General features: G+C 42.9%; 1 protein-coding gene across 2 annotated transcripts in view; it reads left to right on the top strand.

Annotated features, from left to right (window-relative positions):
- The window catches only part of DMXL2 (Dmx like 2), a 116,290-nt gene that overhangs the window by 561 nt on the left and 102,406 nt on the right, over window positions 1-13,323 (top strand). The window lies entirely within an intron of this gene.

Consider the following 13,323-nt stretch of genomic DNA (forward strand, 5'->3'; position numbering starts at 1 on the left):
GATGAGGGGTGATGACTAGGTGCATGGTGGTGGGTAGTTATGCTCTCATGGTAGGCTGCGAATTTCATATTGAGATGCTCCAGTACAGAAAACGACTGGGGAGGAAATAACCCGTCCATTCAGTCCTTTGGGGTCTGTTTCCCGTGCAGCGATCCCCTAGCTCCCACTGGGGAAAGGGAGGGATCTGCTGTTTTACACTCCTAGAACACAGCAGCAGATGGGGGCTGGGATTTGAGGATGCACTTGTCACCTCTAGCTGGTGTTGAAGGCCCACCTGACATTGTGAAGAAGAAAGAGGGAGGGAGACCAATCAACTACATGTCCCTGATTTTCTTGTGTTCACAGAATAAAATAGTTAATAGTATGGCTATTTGCAATGAAAAGAATGTTCCAACTGAATCTATCTTCTTAAATACCCCATCTGCTGTTGGTGAACAATTGGTCTTCTGTTACTATGAGGTGTTGAGAAATTAAATATTAATTCCTTTACAAAAGCTTCCCGTAATATAAGTGAAAATGAATAAGACACATTCAAAACAGTTTGGTAGAGCCTAGTAATTTATATTTGGAGTTGATTTATTTACCATCCATGGGCCTCTTTTCCCCCTTTTAATGTAAACATAATTGTCACTGATTTGGATTATGACATGACTATCGGATTTCAATGAGGGATCAGCTTCTGCATTGTTTAATTTAATCAGTATTTTACTATTTGAGGAGGAATTGTGTCTTACTAGGTTTTGTGATAACCTTTACCAGCCATCATTCCAGGCCTGAACTAGTTCTTGGTTAAGTGATATAAAGCATCATTTTCATTCTAAAAAAACTGTGGGCAGACTAGTAGGACATTTCAAACCCTGCTTGGTCTTATCATAACTCTGTTTTTAATAACAGATGGTTAAAAAGCTACAAGATATAAAGGGAACTAAGACTGAGCAGTTTCCCGGTTGTGCTGCTATGCAGGGCTACTGACATCTAAGGGCATTGTATGGCTGCTGTTACTTTTGACAGTCATATAAAATCATATATTGTAGTATTCTTTCCATTATAATGGCCTGGAGAGTCAGTTCATAATATGCGGTCTTTGTAATATAAAATTTTTTTGTTAATACCTGTTAGTTTTACAGCACTCACAACAAATGATATCCTTTTGCAGATTAAGCAATACTAGGTTATTATGTCAATTTTCCAAGAATACCAAAGTCATGTTTTAGAAAAATGCAAAATTATGTGGTTCACTTTAATTGTAGAATTACATGTAAAGCACCCCAGCCTCTCCTCTGGCTATTGTCTGCAACTTTATTATGTTAAATTAAATTAAAAAGGAACTAGCAAGTGATATATGTAAGAGAAAACATATCTCATGATCTTGCTCTGTTGTAACTCTCTGCTTCCCATTCTATCTTATTTCACTCTTGGCTTATTATTTCTTGTTGTTTTAAGCCCTGAGCCTGCAATAAGCTTTGTGCAAGCGCAAAGGTCTTCCTCTGCAGAACTCATTCCAGGATCAGGGCCTTAATGCCTAACGCAGATTGTAAATCTCCTGTGGCAGACATGTTAATGTTTTCTTTTGTTAAGCACCATGCACACCTATAGTGCTGTATTATTATAGGTAGGGCCCTACCAAATTCACAGCCGTGAAAAACGCAACACAGACCGTGAAATCTGATCTCCCCCATGAAATCTGGCATGCAGTCAGGGGCTCCTACCCTGCGCAGGGCTCTAGCTGCTACTCCCGGCTGGGGATGGGGCGGGACGATACTTTCTTTTCCCCTGCAGGGGCCGCACCTGTAGCAGGCTAGACCCATCTCTGGCATCTCCCCTGGCTGCCGGAAGCTCGGCGGCTCCAGCTGTCACCTCCCCGCACGGAGATGCTGCAGCTCCAGCTGTCAGTCCACCACTAGGATAGGAGACTGCCTGGAAAAACAGATATATGTAAACCACTCCACCCCCAGACCCTGTGACCTTCACTTCTGCGTTGCTGCGGGCAGTGGTGCTGGCTTTAGAGCTGGGAGCCTAGCCAGCAGCCTTCCTCTCTGGCTGCCCATATCTAAAGTCAGCGTCCCTGCCAGCAGCAGGACAGAAATAAGGGTGGCATCCCACAACCTCCCAATAATAGCCTTGCGACCCTCCCACCGACTGCCTTTTGGGTTACACCACCATGAAATTTCAGATGTAAATATCTGAAAATATGAAATTGACTAATTTTAACCCCCCCCCCCCCCCCCCCCCGGTCATGAAATTGACCAAAATGGATCTTGAATTTGGTAGGGCCCTAATTATAGGCCTAGCTGATAGTGATGCTTATAGTTAAGTTTGCTTACCACTTTCCATTGTAAGCCAGCTCCTGTCTTCAGTTGCCGAAGGCGTTGTGAAACTATAATAGTTTGGGCTGAAAGATTCCATCTTTGTTTTCTGCCTTCATCTGATTTTTTTTGTTTGTTTGAGCAAAAATTGTGCAGCTCTTTCTCAGAATGAGGTTAGGGAAAATAGGTAGTTTTAGTGGTGGTATTAATTTGTTTTTACAGCTGTTTCTTTGAAGAGCCCTAGTGCTGCCAAGATGTACTGCAGAAATTTGAAATTTCCCATTGGTAGAGTCCTGTAGCCATATTTGGATTAATTATATACTGGGAAAATGCCATTTGATCATACTCAGAGCTTGTTAGAGGACGGCTACTAAAATCTCCAAATGTTCTAATCTGAATAAAGCATAATCCCTTCCCCCAGCAATTATCTATACCATACATTCTCCTTAGACTCGCTTAACTGGAGCTCCAGATAGCAACTTGATCATTATCCCAGAGAAAGACTCCAAGTACTGGGCTGAAGTCTACTCTACACTTAAAATTTAAGTTGACATAGCCACTGTGCCCCAGAGCACCATCGCTTTGCCAACCTAACTGTTGGTTGATGCAGTTAGATTGATGGAAGAATGCTTTTGTTGACCTACCTACAATTGCTCAGAGGTGGACTTCCTATAGCAGTGGGAAAACCCCATCTGTCACAGTAGTCTGCATCTACACTTTGAGATTACAGTGGCACAGCAACTGCACCATAGCTCTGCTGTTTAGTGCCCATAGTATAGATGTGGCCTGAGAGACAGTTGGAGACCATGGCCTGATCTAGATTACACGGTTAGGTCGACACAAGGCATCTTACATCGAGCTATCTGTGAAAGTGCCTTCACTTAAATTTGGCTCCCACCGACATAAGTACCTCTCTACGCCACTTTAATAACGCCACCTCCTTGAGTGGTGTAGAGTCTCACTGAATGTAATTTACTGACACTGTGTTGATCTTGGACACCACATTGTTTATATTGACTGTTACTGGCTTTCAAGAGCTGTTCCACAATGCCCCCCACTGACAATACAATTGACAAGCGTTCCTGGTGAGGATGTGCACCGCCGATGCAAGGAGCCAAGTGTACACACACAACTGATTAAATAACTGCGGTGACTGTATGACGACGTAAATTAGGTCAACATAATTTTGTAGCGTAGACATGGCCCATGAGTTCCCATTTTAGCTCCTCTGCTGACTGGTTCTAATAATTCTGTGTACCTCACAGCTCCTTCATCAGGAGGTAGGGAAGTATCATTCCCCACATCTTACAGATGGGTAACAGGAGAGGTTGGACAGTTACTGCTGCTAGAATTCTGTGCCACTGTGCAATGCAGTATTTGTGCAGAATTAATGTTCCCCGCAGAATTTTATTTTTTCCACACAATTTGTGATTTTCACCAAAATGCCTCCTTTTTCTGGTTTTACATGTTTCAAATGTAAAAGTTAGGTATACACGTAATGTCTGCGCATACATGAGCACTCTTCACCCTGAATTCCACTCTGTGCGTGTCTGCCCGTAGTGGCACTGCACTCTCTCTTATATTCCCCGTCAGCCTGAACCCGCACCTCCTCCGCTTTCACCTATCGCTGCAGCCCTTCCCCAGCACCCCCACCCATGCCTTACATGGGCACATTCATATGACTTCCAGAGAAGGTGTGTTGGCTGGTGAACCATGTACACAACCCAACCCACACAAACACATACATACAACTCTACCCTGGGTTTCCCTTCCCCATGCTAACCACCCTCTATCCTACAACTAAACTACCACTAACTCACCAAACCCCCTTCTGCTACAGTGGCGTGACCCAAAAACCTTACAATACACATAGAAGATTGAACTTGGACAAGACCTGGCAGAGAGACACAAAACAGTTCTTAAGGACGCTAGTGCCCTCTTAAGCCAGGTCATTACAATACTTTAGTATAACATACTTTTGTATAATGACTTTGTTTAAATGAAATGTTTAATTTCACCGAAACAGAAGATAACTGTCAATAAAGATGCATCAAGTTCTGTATTAATATACCTAGTAAGTAATCTATTAGTCAAAAAACATTTCCTGGATCTTTTTTGTGGTCTGTGTTGTTACAGACATATTTGCTAACAGGTATTTTGAAATTATCAAAATAATTGAAATTGGCATGATAATATTGTTATTTTGAGAAATAAAATATGCAGAATTTTAAAATGTGTGCAGAATTTTTATTTTTTTGTGCATAATTCCCCTAGGGGTGGACAGTGTATCTTCTGCATAGCTGAGGATAGAATCGGGGGGATAGATTTTGTGGTGGGCCTCTCAAAAGGTGACTTCGCTCATGTTACTTGGCTATTGCAGCCTAGGCTCCCCCAAGGTTATAACATGGGCAACTAACGTGATTTTAGAAGGTGTTGAACTGTCTGCATAAGATGTTTCAAACTACGTTTGCTCAAATGATTTAGCTAATACTGTTTAAAGCAGCACCTTTTTTGTTGACTTGGGCCCTGTCCAAATATTAGTTCAGTCATTGCTTTGCTGCTGAAGCAATTTGATTCTGTGCTGCCCCTTACTCATGGTAGTGTTCCAATCTAGCCTTATGTAACATTTGGTAAGACAATACCATAATATGCACACACAAGCTAAACGAAAGTCCCAAAGACAAGTTTAGTTCTGAACTTTTGACTACAAGCTGACCTCTGCCCAAAGGCAATTTTTTTTTAAAAGCCTAAGCAGCGTTTAGCCATTTTGCTGCGTTCAGAGAATGAAAAACTCATTTTTTATGAAAATCAAACTATTTTCACAATGCTGATTTCAGCTGAGCTATATTTTTGATAGAATTATTTGGTTGAAAATTTTTGAACAAGCTGTATTTAAAATATGTCTGCAGACAGTCTGAAACAGAAGAGAGGTGGAAACAGCCTGGTGGCCCACAACTTGTCCCCCCACCATAGCATACAGATAACATACAGTGCCAATTTTGAACTGAGAATTAGTCCTGGGTTAGGAGAAATAACGTCTCCCCTCCTGCCCCTTGTCCAACCCCAACTATTTCATGCTTGGTACTCCTACTCCACTCATGAAGATAGGAGTAGCCTTTACTCTGCTTGTGATCCTTCCACATAGGAGGGGAGTTGGCTAGTGGAACCCCTGTCCCTCTCCCCAAATACCTGTTGTATAGTGGTGTTCAGAGAGTCCCAGTGCAGCTGAGCTCAACGGGTACTGGGGTAGTGGCTTCCTTGCATAGGCTGCTGAAATCCTGCTTCACCCCTTGCACAGTAGAATTGCGGTGGTCCTGCTACAAGAGGCTTCCCCCATCCATGCTTCCCATGAAAAAAGGGGCTCTCATATATGTGTGAACTCTTCTATTCATCTCAGGTTGTGAATTCTGAAATCTGTCTCTCTTATTCCTCAAACTTTTCTATATGTATAAGGCCTGTTTACCCGCTAATTCTTTGTGTGTATAGCTATACCAGCAAATCCTCCAAGTGGAGATGCAGCTTGTACCAGCAAAAGAGACCTTTTACTTGTATAGCTTATATCAGTTTCCCAAACATGGATTTTTTTGCCAGTATAACTGCATCTTCACGAGGGCTTTTACTGGCATAGGTTGTTGATTAGAGTCATGTTCCCCCCCCCCTCCCACATTCCTAATCCAACATAGCTATGCCAGCAAAGCTCTTAAGTGTAACCCAGGCCTCAAAATATTGGGAATGTGTCCCATTAGTTTGTACCCTCAACTTTGCACAAGCTTCAGGCATTGTTGGCAAGTAGATTACATCTTCTGGCTGCTGTCTAACTCGATTTGTCAGAGGTTGATGGTTGTATATTAATGTGGCGCCTCTGCCCACCAAAGCAGGCAGGGTGATGGAGTACTTTATGAATAGAAATTATTAAAATAGAATCGTAGGACTGGAAGGGACCTCCAGAAGTCGTCTAGTCCAGTCGCCTGCACTCATGGCAAGACTAAGTATTATCTAGACCTGGTATTATCCAACAGGTGTTTAGAGATTTTTAAGAGCAGGTTAGACAATCACGGAGATTCCACAACCTCCCTAGGCAATTTATTCCAGTGCTGAACTACCCTACCCATTAGGAAATTTTTCCTGATGTCCAACCTAAACCACCCTTGCAGCAAATTACACCTATTGCTCCTTGTCCTATCCTCAGAGGTTAAAGAGAACAATTTACTTCCCTCCTCCTTGTAACAACCTTTTATGTACTTGAAAACGTATGTCCATCCCCCTTCCCTCCCTCCCCCAGTCTTCTCTTCTCCAAACTAAACAAACCCAGTTTTTTCAATTTTCCCTCATTAGGTCATGTTTTCTAGACCTTTAATCATTTTTGTTGCTCTTCTCTGGACTTTCTCCAGTTTGTCCCCATCTTTCCTGACATGTGGTGCCCAGAACTGGACACAATACTCCAGCTGAGGCCTAATCAGCATGGAGTAGAGTGGAAGAATTACTTCTCGTGTCTTATTTACAGCACTCCTGCTAATACATCCCAGAATGATGTTTGCTTTTTTTGGAAGAGTGTTACACTGTTGACTGATATTTAGCTTGTGATCCACTATGACTAAGGCTAAGATTTTGTCAGAGATATTTTTAGTAAAAGTCAGACAGGTCATGGGCAATAAAGAAAAATTCCTGGAAGCCCGTGACCTGTCGGTGACTTGTACTAAAAATATCCGTGAGAAAATGGGAAGCTCGGCTTTGGGGTCCCCAAACTGGTTGCAGTAGGTGGGCAGCTGCGGGGGCTTGCCCTGAGCTCTGGGGGAACCCACAGCTCCTGGCCACTGGGTCTGAAGTCACGGCGATCGCTGGAAGTCATGGATTCTGTGACTTGCGCTACCTCTTACCTAGGAGCCCCTGATCCCTTTCCACGGTACTTTTTCCTATGCAGTCATTTCCCATTTTGTATGTGTGTAACTGATTTGTTCCTTCTTAAGTGGAATACAGTGCATTTGTCCTTATTGACTTTTTATCCTATTTACTTCAGACCATTTCTCCAGATCATTTTGAATTTTAATCTGTCCTCTAAAGCACTTGCAACCTCTCCCAGCTTGGTATCGTCCACAAACTTTATAAGTATACTCTCTATGCCTTGATGCAAGTCATTGATGAAGCTATTGAACAGAACCAGACCCAGAACAGATCCCTGCAGGAGCCTACTCGATATGCCCTTTCAGCTTGACTGATCAGTGAACTACTGATAATTACTCTCTGGGAACAGTTTTCCAACCAGTTATGCACCCACCTTATAGTAATTCCATCTGCGTTGTATTTCCCTAGTTTGTTTATGAGAAGGTCATGTGAGACCGTATCAGAAGCCTTACTAAAGTCAAGATATACAACATCTACTGCTTCTCCTCTGTCCGTAAGGCTTGTTATCCGGTCAAAGAAAGCTATTAGGTTGGTTTTACATGATTTGTTCTTAAGTAACAGTCAGCATGGATTTTTCATCACCTTATTATCTTCTAGATGTTTGCAAATTGATTGCTTAATTATTTGCTCCATTATCTTTCCAGGTACTGAAGTTAAGCTAATTGGTCTTTAATTCCCCAGGTTGTCCTTATTTCCCTTTTATAAAATGGCACTATATTTGCACTTTTTCCATTCCTCTGGAATCTCTCTCATCTTCCATGACTTTTCGAAGATAATCGCCAATGGCTGAGATATCTCCTCAGTCAGCTCCTTGAGTATTCTAGGATGTATTTCATCAGGCCATGGTGACTTTTATTTTAACTTTCCAGAAACCCTCGCTTCTAGACCAACACCAAATATAAGAAATATGAGCCCAAACATCATGTCAAAAATAGCAATTCACTGAAATTTAAATTTTTCAGAAACATAAGTTTTAATACAGCTTTTGTCAAGTTCAGAATGGAATTTCTGATACAAAAATATGAGAGAGAGAGATGGGCACTCTGGCTGATTCAGACTATAGTCACTCTCCTGTTGGGGCTGTTTCACTTTGTATAGATAAATATTCATTGGACCAGAGCAAGAGGGAGACTGACACTATAGGCAGGTAGTTAGGAAACACTCCTAGGATGTGAAAAATTCAGGTTCAAGTCCCTGCTTGGCCTCATTTGGAGCAGTCACTTGAACCTCGGTATCCCACAGCTCAGATGAGTGCCCTCACCACTGGGCTGCTGGCTGTTCTGGGGTGGGTGTCTCTCTAGCTCATATTTCTTCCCAAGAAATTTCAAAAGGTCTAATTTTCATTCCTCCACAGAATGAAAACAGATTTCAAAAACCTAGAAAATTTTTGTAAAACAGAATTTGTTTTCTGGGTAGCTATATTGTCTAGAGAGGATAATCTTTCATAATAAAAACTACGAGATGAGGACACTTCTGAAAGATTAGCAGTTTATCAACTCTGGATATTTAAATTGCAGAACCTAACAGGAAGCTGAAAGGAAGCTGTTTATGAATGAACACACATACCCTATTCCCTTCCTAATATCTCAGAAGGGAGGTAATTACTTAAAAACAGTTAATCCATTAACTCTTACAGTTTGGGTCTGTAGCAGTGCGGACTCACCCCTGCGGCGCCTCCTGCTGGTGACTTCCAGGAATTAGCTCTTCCAGTGTCCTGGAGTGCCCTCTGCAGGTCGGTGTCCTCTGGCCCCCGTGTCCCTCCCTGGACCCTGGTGCCCTTTTACCTGGGGTGCTGCCCCTGGCAGTAACCCCACAGTTCTGGGTCTCCCCCTCCCAGGGGAACCCCCACCCACTATCCCCACTTTGCCTCAGTCTTGTCTACTGCCCAGTCTCCATCTAGCCCTCATTCACTGGGGCAGACTGCAGTATAAGCCACTCATCATAGGCAAAGGGGTTCAGACCTGCTGCCTCTGCCTACCCTTGGGCTGCCCCCTGCAACCCAGTACCTAATAGGCCTGACCAGGCCTGGAGCTTTCTTAGGCCAGAGTTCCCCGGCTCCCTTGGCCTTTCCCCAGCCCTGCTCCACTCTAGGCACTTAGTTAAGCTCCCTGCAGCCAGGCCCTTCTCTCTCTGAACACAGAGAGAGTCTGTTGAGCTCCTGGCTCCCAGCCTCTATATATAGGGCCAGCTGAGGCCTGATTGGGGCTTGGTCCAGCTTAGCAGCTCCCAGCCACAACCTTCCCCCAGGGGTGTTTTAAGCTCTTCAGGGCAGGAGCAGGGTAACCAACTCGCTACAGGGTCAGAAATCCTATTGGGTCAAGTTTGTTGCCATTGAACTCAATTACAGCTCTGTCATCATTCACTTCAGTAGACTCAGGTCTTGGCCCTCAGCAAGGACATTGGCAAACGGCAGCTTGTTAGCAGTTTGTGGATCTTGTCAGGGCCAGCTCTACTGTTTTTGCCACCCCAAGCAGCGTGCCGAATTGCCGCCGTGGACAGCGGGGGCAGTCCGTGTGCCGTTAGAGTGGCATGCACGTTTCCGCGGCGGTGGCAATTCAGCGGCAGCTTCTGTCTTCAGTCGGAAGACAGAAGCTGCCTAATTGCCCCCACGGGCAGCTGAACATAAAAGTTGCCGCCGAATTGCTGCCGCCGCGGAAACGCGCGTGCTGCCCTAACGGCACACAGACTGCGCCCGCCGTCCGCGGTGGCAATTCAGCGCACTGCTTGGGGCGGCAAAAACACACGGACTGCCGTCCCTTGCAGATTGTTGCCCCAAGTACCTGCTTGGAGTGCTGGTGCCTGGAGCCGGCCATGGATCTTGCAAGTCATCCTTGCTTTTCTGACAGTTGCTACTCCATTTAGTTTTCTTTGGAATATATCAGTATGACTAGAAATAAAACTGATGTTTCCTTTTGTCCTTCTGACAATGCTGTTTATTGAGGTTTCTTCAGTGCTCTCATCATTGTGGATCTGAGCACCTTGTTTTCCCCAGTATTTGTTTTTCATTTTTGTATCCTTTATAGATTTCCCCTCTCTGTCCCTGATGACATCCTAGTGTATTTTTATCCTATTCCCAACAACCATGTACCACTGTATTCAAGCTCCTGTGTTGCTGTTACCATTCTCTTAGCCAAGGAGGCTTAAACATGACTGACTCAAAGGAGAGAGAGTCAACTGCACTCCTAAATAAGATGGAGAGGGAACTGTTAAATATTACAGAACATTTCCTCTTCTGCAGAGTAGAGTGAGTTGCTTCTGCAGTAATCTAACTCAAGGAGCAAAAGGCCAGAATTAAAATCTTGATTGATGGGTTTTTATTAGATTTGTTTTAAGTATAACTAGGCCATATTTCAGGCATTTCTAACAATCAGCGTATTGAATGTAGCACAAAAGTCACAGATACTTGTGCTCAGGTGTTTGGAATGTGGAAATGTGTCTTGAAGTCAATAAAAGTATGTAACCCTTATTTGATTAAAAGGTTTTTTTTAATTTTGATGGGTACACCTGCTAAGAAGGGAAGATTGCTTTAAAAACAAAGGCAGATTTGCATGATACTGGCATTTTAATAATAATTGGTATTAAGTTTACCTGTGCTTAAAAAAAAAAAAGTATTTTTCAAAACTAAAAATGCACCTCATCCAAACCAAGAAAAACACAGTACCTGCCCCCAAAGAATTTACAGTGTAAGGCCCTGGTCCTGCACTTTAAAGCCCAACTTCAACAGGATCATTTACAAACCAAGGGCCCTCTGCAGGTGTCCATCCATGCAGTCATTGTAGGACTGTTGCCAAAGAGGGGGCGGGGAGAAAACGGGTTAGAATAAGAAGATAAGTAACTCAGTAAGATGTCTTCAACTTGACAGTTCTGTTCAAATATTGTTTTTGCTTATCTTCCCCTTTCTCCCTACTTTGTCAAAGCATGGTGAAATACAATACATCTAGCCCAAAAGTATTAGCTTGTTGGTACAGGGAATAGTTAGAAGGGAAGGCATTTTAAAAAAAGGAGGTATTTACTTTGGTTAGAATTACAGAGCCCGTAGCATGATGGGAGTGTGAGATACAAGAGCCAGAAAATCTTAACAAAATGTATAAATGTCATTAGAGATACAATAAGCATAATTAAGTTAAAATTGAGAAATCTTTACCTCAAAATGCACAGGAACACATTTGTATAATACTCTCCACTTGGTTAGGGTTGCTGTTAGGGATACATCAGAACACAGCTTGACTTTCAGATCCCAGGTTAAATTAGCAGGGCTGGTAATTAGAAAAAACAAACATCTTTGTACATGTAAATGGCAGATTTGAGATGAAGGGCATTGGGAGTACTGCCTGGCAACCCTTCAATGCCAGTTTTACAGACTCAAATAAGACAAATTCTCCAAAGACATAATTTAATGTAAAGGTTGACCATTGGAATGAATTCTAACTGAGCATGGACAAGCCTCTTTCAATATTTTTGTTGTCCAGTAATGTACCAACACTTCCGTAATGAGGCTTCTACCATGTACTTGAAAAGATCAAAACTGTATTGGAAAAAGCACTAGAAGAAGAGATGCTTTTTTTATTCTTCCTACACATAAGCCTCCTAACAGGAGGTGTTCTACTGTTTTTTTTTCCATCCTTCTGCCTATGTCTGCTCATCTAGCCCTGTCCAGCCTCTTTTTGTGATATCCTCTCAATGAATAGCTCCAGTGTCACTACTTTCTGCTCCCTATAGCTTTGCTAGAATTGCACTAGAAGCATACGAGTTGTGTGCTATTGACTCAGGAACACAACACTAAGTTTACATTTGGAAGGTTGTTGTCACGGGGTCACCACCTCCCAAGCAACCTCTCCTGGCCACTGGTCTGTTCTTTCCCAACCAAGGTATGGTCTAGCTCCCACTCTTCCCAACTTTGCTTTTATTTTTTCCATCAGAGTTATGGGACATAGAACATTCTCCCCACACCTTGGACTTTTTATGGCTTTATAAGCTCTCAAAACAAACAGAAAGCCTTTTGCCCATCTGGGCTTGCTACTGTGTTATCCAGGACTCTCAATCAGTCTTTCATCTTTGTTCTTACCTTTCTTCCATGGAACCCTTGCAGGAGCCTTCACCATCTCCTGCAATTCCTTCTCCATCCTGTCCTTCATGGACTCCTACAGGAGCCTTTTCTCTCCCTGTGGTTTCTTCTCTCCAGCCTTTTCTGGTTCCTGCCAGAGCCTTTGCAAGCTCACTACTAGCTTTTCCTCTCTATTGAACTTTGCTGCTGGCCTTTAGAGAGACCAGCTATCCCTCATTGGGCCTGATGAGGTGGTGACTAATTAGTCACAGGCTGCACCCTTTAAAGGGAAAAGGCTTACCTGCAACAATTACTTTGTAAAGTTTTGAAAATCTACTTTTTGTGTATGCAATTGTATGCCTACCTTGCGTATCTAATTTTTGCTACAGATGCAAATTGGACATTTTTGTGTACTATGGGTATTTAGCGCCATGTATGTAACCACATCTCTAGTTTGTGTACACAGTTGCAACAGATATACTTACAAAGCAGGGGAGAAGTTGCATGCACAAAAATGTATGCACACCTTGTTTCTAAGTTTCCTGTAACTTCACTCATGAAATTCTGAATAATTAATACAATTTTAAAGGGTCCAAATTTCTTAGCTAATTAAGAATCTAGCTTTGTGTTTAGGCTAGCAAAACCTACTCAATACCATATCTGTGCTCTTCAAATGTATTAGGTAACGTTCTTGGATATCTAATGTGCCATTGGGCATCCATTGATATAACAAGTTACAGATTCACTATCTGGCAACTTGAGGGGAAAGAAGGAGGGAGGCAGGAGTATTCTTTGTTTGGAATAGAGACAATTGGGAATATATGTCCTTATATTTTGGTAGCAGAGGGCCTTTTACAGATGCTGGGTCAAATCTTGGCTTCATGGAAGTTAGTGGCAAAACTTCCTGTCATAGTCAGTGTTAGCTACACCAGTGACCCCTCTTAAGTCTCTTTTTGAGTGCACCTCCTCCAAGTCTTAGGTCTTAAGCCTTTACCTCCCTGGGGTGGAATCCCACAATTCTCCCACTTGCAGACCTGATCCGCAGGGTACAGTACCTCTACTTAACATCCA

The sequence above is a fragment of the Malaclemys terrapin genome, chromosome 10 (assembly GCF_027887155.1).
Source record: "Malaclemys terrapin pileata isolate rMalTer1 chromosome 10, rMalTer1.hap1, whole genome shotgun sequence".
Lineage (NCBI taxonomy): Eukaryota > Metazoa > Chordata > Testudines > Emydidae > Malaclemys > Malaclemys terrapin.